The sequence below is a fragment of the Desmodus rotundus genome, chromosome 4, assembly GCF_022682495.2.
Source record: "Desmodus rotundus isolate HL8 chromosome 4, HLdesRot8A.1, whole genome shotgun sequence".
Lineage (NCBI taxonomy): Eukaryota > Metazoa > Chordata > Mammalia > Chiroptera > Phyllostomidae > Desmodus > Desmodus rotundus.
The window spans coordinates 50,578,306-50,583,550 of record NC_071390.1 but is presented as its reverse complement, the minus strand read 5'-3'; the positions used below and the strand labels follow the sequence as shown (position 1 = coordinate 50,583,550).

At 57.3% G+C, this 5,245-nt stretch overlaps 1 protein-coding gene across 2 annotated transcripts in view; it reads right to left on the bottom strand.

The window, feature by feature from the left end:
• Positions 1-5,245, bottom strand: part of LOC112305473 (cadherin-23) — a 73,353-nt gene that overhangs the window by 61,686 nt on the left and 6,422 nt on the right. The gene's annotated exons all lie outside the window — the stretch shown is intronic.

The following is a 5,245-nucleotide window of genomic DNA, read 5'->3' as shown; positions in this document are numbered from 1 at the left end:
GAGGAGTTGGGGGGTGTCTTTGTACACTCTGCAAACGGGGAAGGTGGGGCCTCAAAGGGGGAGGGTGTGAGCTGGGTGGGAGGCCGGGGCACTGACTGCAGAGGGCCCAGCTTCAGTGGGACATTTGTCTGCCAGCAGCCTACACTGACTCTGCTGAGCGGGGCCTGGGTGTGGAGAGCCAGGACTTCAGGCAGGGATCAGGTCCAGCAGGCAGGAAGAAGCCCGCCCTGATCAGCTGTCCGGGGCGGAAGAAAGGAGCAGCTCCAGGCTCTCCAGCTATAGCAAGCTCCAGGCCTGTGGGTGGAATCAGACAGCCCCCCGGAGGCGTGGCATTGCTTCCAAAGCTCCCCCGTCAGGCCCGAGGCCATGGGTCAATGTGAACGCCCTGCTGTGCCTGGGGCCCTCTAGGAGAGGGTGAGCATGGGCCTTGAGACCAAACTGATACCTCTAGTGGCCAGAACACCAAAGGCCAGGCTCCTTCCTGCTCTGTCCCTGCGGGGGGGCGGGGGGGGGGGTGGCCCTCTTCTACTCCATCTGCTGCCATGAACACTCAGTGCCAGTTGCCACAGAAAGAGGGTGCTGTTTTCACACCTCACAGGGGCTCATAATGCCAGGACTGGCAGGGTGACTCGTACTCGAGGCAGGGCCGGGCTACCCCTAGACCTGCACAAGAGCTGCCCAAACGCCCTGCTCCCCCACTTCTAAGGAGTGCTCCTGCCTTTGGGGGATGCTGGCCTGGCCCAGCCCTCAGCTCCTGACCTGGAGGCAGAGGTAACTTCTAAGAGCTTGGCTGCCAGGGCCCAGGCCTGCCAGCTGCCTGTGTAGAGGGAGGGAGGAGGCCCCAGAGCAGAAAGCCACCGCACTTCCTCCCTAGCTTCCTCCTGCATGGCCTCAAGCCCTTCTTCTCTCGACCCTTACATGTTAGCTTCTCAGCTTCGTGGTTTCCTGTTTTCAGTGAAATTTATTCTGAGCTCCAGGCTCCATCTGCATCCATGACCACACGCCCCACCCCCAGCGGCCCTAAAGCCTACTCCCTGCTGCTGCCAGGGAGGGTGGACACTAGAATAAAGACCATGCACCCCTGCATTCACCCTTGGGGTGGTGGTGCCTCTGCAGATGCCAACCCTGGCGCTGGTGCCTGCATCCAAGGGAGCTGGGAGGTTCCTGGGGCGGAGCCTGGGGCCTCCAGGAAGTCGGCTGCAGGGTGGGACGCAGACAGGAGGCCTCTGGGTCACGGCACCATCTGAGGCCCCTGAAGGGGACCTGTGCTTTGAGGCAATAATTCACTGTTAAGAGATGTATCAGGAATTGTGGGGCCCGTAGCCCACCTCCCAATGTTCACATTTAATGAAGACCTTCTGACTCTATTCTCCCCAAGGAAATGGGATTGACACTCTTTGAAAATATGCCCCAGAGGCCACTGGTGATGCTGCTTTTGGGTCAGGCTGGCCCAGCCAGTGGGTCTGTGGTGACAGGCACTGGGATAAATGTGCAGAACCACAGGGCATGCTTCTCAAAAGACCGGTGCTGGGGTTGCTCTCATTCCTGGGGAAGAGAGGCATGGCCTCCTTTAGGGGAGCAGCCTGCAGTGGCGGGGGCTCCGGAGGACACAGTGGGGCTGGTGGCCACGGAGGTCCTGTCACCCTCCATCTCAGTGTGGGCGCTGTAGCCCTGCCTTCTGGAAGAAGCTCAAGCTTGCAGAGCCGGGCTGAATGTGCTGAGGCCGGGCTACGATTTGCTCAGGGAACCAAAAGGGAACAGTAATGGTCAGAAAGAGGAACTGGGGTTGCCAGCCAGGATGCTGGGTGCAAAGGCCTCTGGAGAAGCAGACACACACAGCCCAGCTGAGCGTCTGTCCCAGCCCACAGAGCGCATGAACTGTCTAGCCCCTTCACTGTACCCGCTTTGCATTGTCACCTTTCCGTCCTGCATGGATGCCTTGGGTTAGGGTTAGGGTGAAGCTGTGAGTTCCAGGAGGGCAGCTGTCCAATAACAGCCTGCGCTCTAAACTCGGTGGTAGAGCTGATAACTGAAGCGTAGCCCCTGGGTGATGGGCTGAACCAGCATGTCAGAGTTCTGTTGTCTGGACCGCTTACAACTGGCAGGGACCTCTGACTTCCCATCAGCTGTAGTTTCCGCACTTTGTCTGGGCCTGGGGGAATCTCAGGCCCAGGGAATGATGAGCGCAATCATTCCCTGAGCTCATGCAGGCCAGGGGGAAGAGGTCTCACTTTGTTTTGCAGGTCTGATCTATTGGCATGGCATCCTCGAATAGACGTTGAGAGGGATTCTGAAGTATCGACACAGTGTAACGAGAAAGCGCTGACCCCGGTTAGCCATGTCTGCTTCGGGCGCAGGATGGAGGAGCGCCAGTGTGCATGCCGCATCTTTGCCTTTCGGTTTTACACTCCGTGCTTTCTCAAAACACGTTCACATGTGTTATCACTTCTTTGATTTCCCCCTTGCCTACCAGAAATCCTTGAGAGGCTTTACTCTCCCCATTTAATGCATCAGGAAACTGAAGTTTCAAAAGGTTTGTGTCTCGTCACACGTGAATGAGGAACTGGGGCTAAAGCCTGGGTGTTCCGCTTCCCAGGCGTGTGCTCCTTCCTCTTCACTGAACTGAATGGTATTACAGGGCAGGACTTGGACTTGCTTACAGCACATACCAGGGCCCTGGGAGCGGGGCCTGTGCCCACATACCCATGGCTTCACACCTTCCACGTTAGTTCTTGCCGCTCCCCTTTCTGCCTGGCAGCCCTGAAGCTGCAGGGCTCCTGGTAGGTGTGGTGGCCCATGCACTCCACTTGCTTGCAGCAGGGGGTGGGGAGGGAGAAACTCCCAGCTAACTGCAGGGCCCTGTGTCTCTTGGAGGAACTGAGCCGGGTGCATGTACAGCATCGGAGAGGCTGCAGAACATCCCTCAAGGAGCGGGGCTAAGGAAGGGTCTGAAATTAATCGTAATGGCCCTGGCTAGTGTGGCTCAGTGGATTGAGTGCCAGCCTGCGAACCAAAACATCGCTGGTTTAATTCCCAGCCAGGGCATATGCGTGGACTGTGGGCCAGGTCCCCAGTTGGGGGGTGTGTGAGAGACAACCGATCCATGTATCTCTCACACATCAATGTTTCTCTCCCTCTATCTCCCTCCCTTCCCCTTCCTCTAAAGAAAAATAAACAAAATCTAAATCAATCAATCAATCATAGTGGGCCAGAGAAGGCCAGCCTACTTCTAGCCTACTTGGTGTGCGCGCAGGGAAGGGCCCAGGCTGGGTTTCCTGAGCTTGAGCCAGGGGAAGCAGGCCTCCCAAACAGCAGCAGGGTCCAAGTTTAATAAGCAGGAGAACCTTCAGCCTAAATATATGAGGTGAGCTGCCAAGAGCAGCGTCCCCAGCCCTCACGGGGCTGTTGCTGGTGATTCCTGAACCAGAAGCAGGAAGCTTTTCTGTCCTGCTTGGATAGGTGACTTCTGCAGATCCCCACCAGCGTACAAAGCCAGGGCTGGGATTGCCTAACAGGCTGGTTGCGATTTGCGAGGCAGAAAGGCTCAGCCAGGCCCTCTCTCTCCCCATCCCCCTGCCAAGGTGCCTCTGTGGCTGGGGCTCAGCTTGTGACCTCCCAGTTGCCTTCCGTCCTTCCTCCCTGGGCCCGGCCCTTCCTTTTGCAGGGGCCTCCCTGACGCTTAGACCTCTCCTCCAAGGCTGGCCTCCCTGCCTGTGGCCTGCAGCTAGCCCAAGGACTGAGGCTGAACAGTGACTTTCCCCAGCCGGGTGGCATGCCATTGTGTGACAGGCCTGGGCTAGCCCAGGTGCCCCTTGCTCTGGGTGATACAGGGCTGAGAACTGGGTGGGGACGGCCTAGGCTGTTCACAGCAACGTCCGGCTCTCAGGAAGCTGGGGGGTGGAGGGCCCAGGGAGAAAAGAAAAATGTGAGGGCTCAGATACAGGGTTTCTCTTGGACTTGGGGAAGGCTTTGGTGGCCAAATCCAAGGCCCCCTTCCTAGAGAGCCCCATCCTTTAAGATGTGATACAGATGGCGCCTTGTCCAGAAAACCTCCCCTGGCTCCTGGCCCCTGTGAGCTCCTACCACTCGGTCACATCACAGATTGTCAACTCTGTTAATGCCCATCCCCCACTAGACTGTAGGCTCCTTGAGGGTAGAACTGTGCCCAACTCATCTCTGACTTCTTAGCATCTAGCACAGCCTGGCACGTATTTGGTGCTGAATGATTGGATGAATAAATGAATGAATGAATCACTCTTACTTGTCCCTGTCCTACAGGAAGGTTGGTCCTGTGCCAATGAGCACTGGCTTGAGCCAGGCAGATAATTGCTGGTAGAAACAGGAGGATGGTGTGTGGGTCAGCTGGGTGTATCTGGACAGATACGTGCAGGGTTGCATCCACCCTTCTCACTCCCATTAGACCATAGAGACCTTTCCTGGAACCTCAGGATAGCCGGTCTGATGCTGCCCGGGCTCTGGCTGGTCTGGGAGGGTTTGGGCCGATCTACTGCCCCAAATACCCAGCCAGTGAATCTGCCCAATACCAGAAAAGAGCCCCTTCCCCTGCCCCAGGCACTCATGGCTCTGGTGGGGGTGGCAGTTTGCTACCCAGAGGTGAGAGTCTGGTCAGTGGAGGAAAATCTTCAAGCATTTGCCGTGGAGGCAAATGCCAGTCCTGACTGGGCACTGGCTGTAGGGCCCTAGCTTGCCAGCTCTGCCCCATCCTCACCCTGGCTTAGCGGGGCCAGCAGAGTGGAGGGGGCACTTGAGAAATTGGTGGGACCAGCCCTTGGGGTATGCCCTGGGCAGAATGCCATAGGGAGGCTATGTAGAGCGGGAGCCCTGCTCTCGGCTCTGAATACTGCCATGGGCCCGAACTGCCTGCGGCTCCCCAAACCCACCCCTGGCCATCACTTACTCTTAGGCCTTTGTTTGGGCTGACCCCTGGAGCCAGAACATGCTTTTCCCCTTTGCTGTGCTAACTATGACCGACTGACCAGACAGCGCAGGTGTCACCTCCTCCAGGAAGCCTTCCCCAAACCCTTTCGGCGCTCCTCACTGCCCTGTCTGTACCTTGGCCACCACACATGGATGTCCTTATTGCCTCCCTTACTCAGCTGCGTTTCATTGTGCAGGGACCAGGTTGCCTTCATTTCTTTATCTCTAGTGCCTGGCACATCGTAGGCGTTCAGGGAACATCAGCTGAATGACTGAATAGATACGCAAACGAGCGAGTGAATGAATG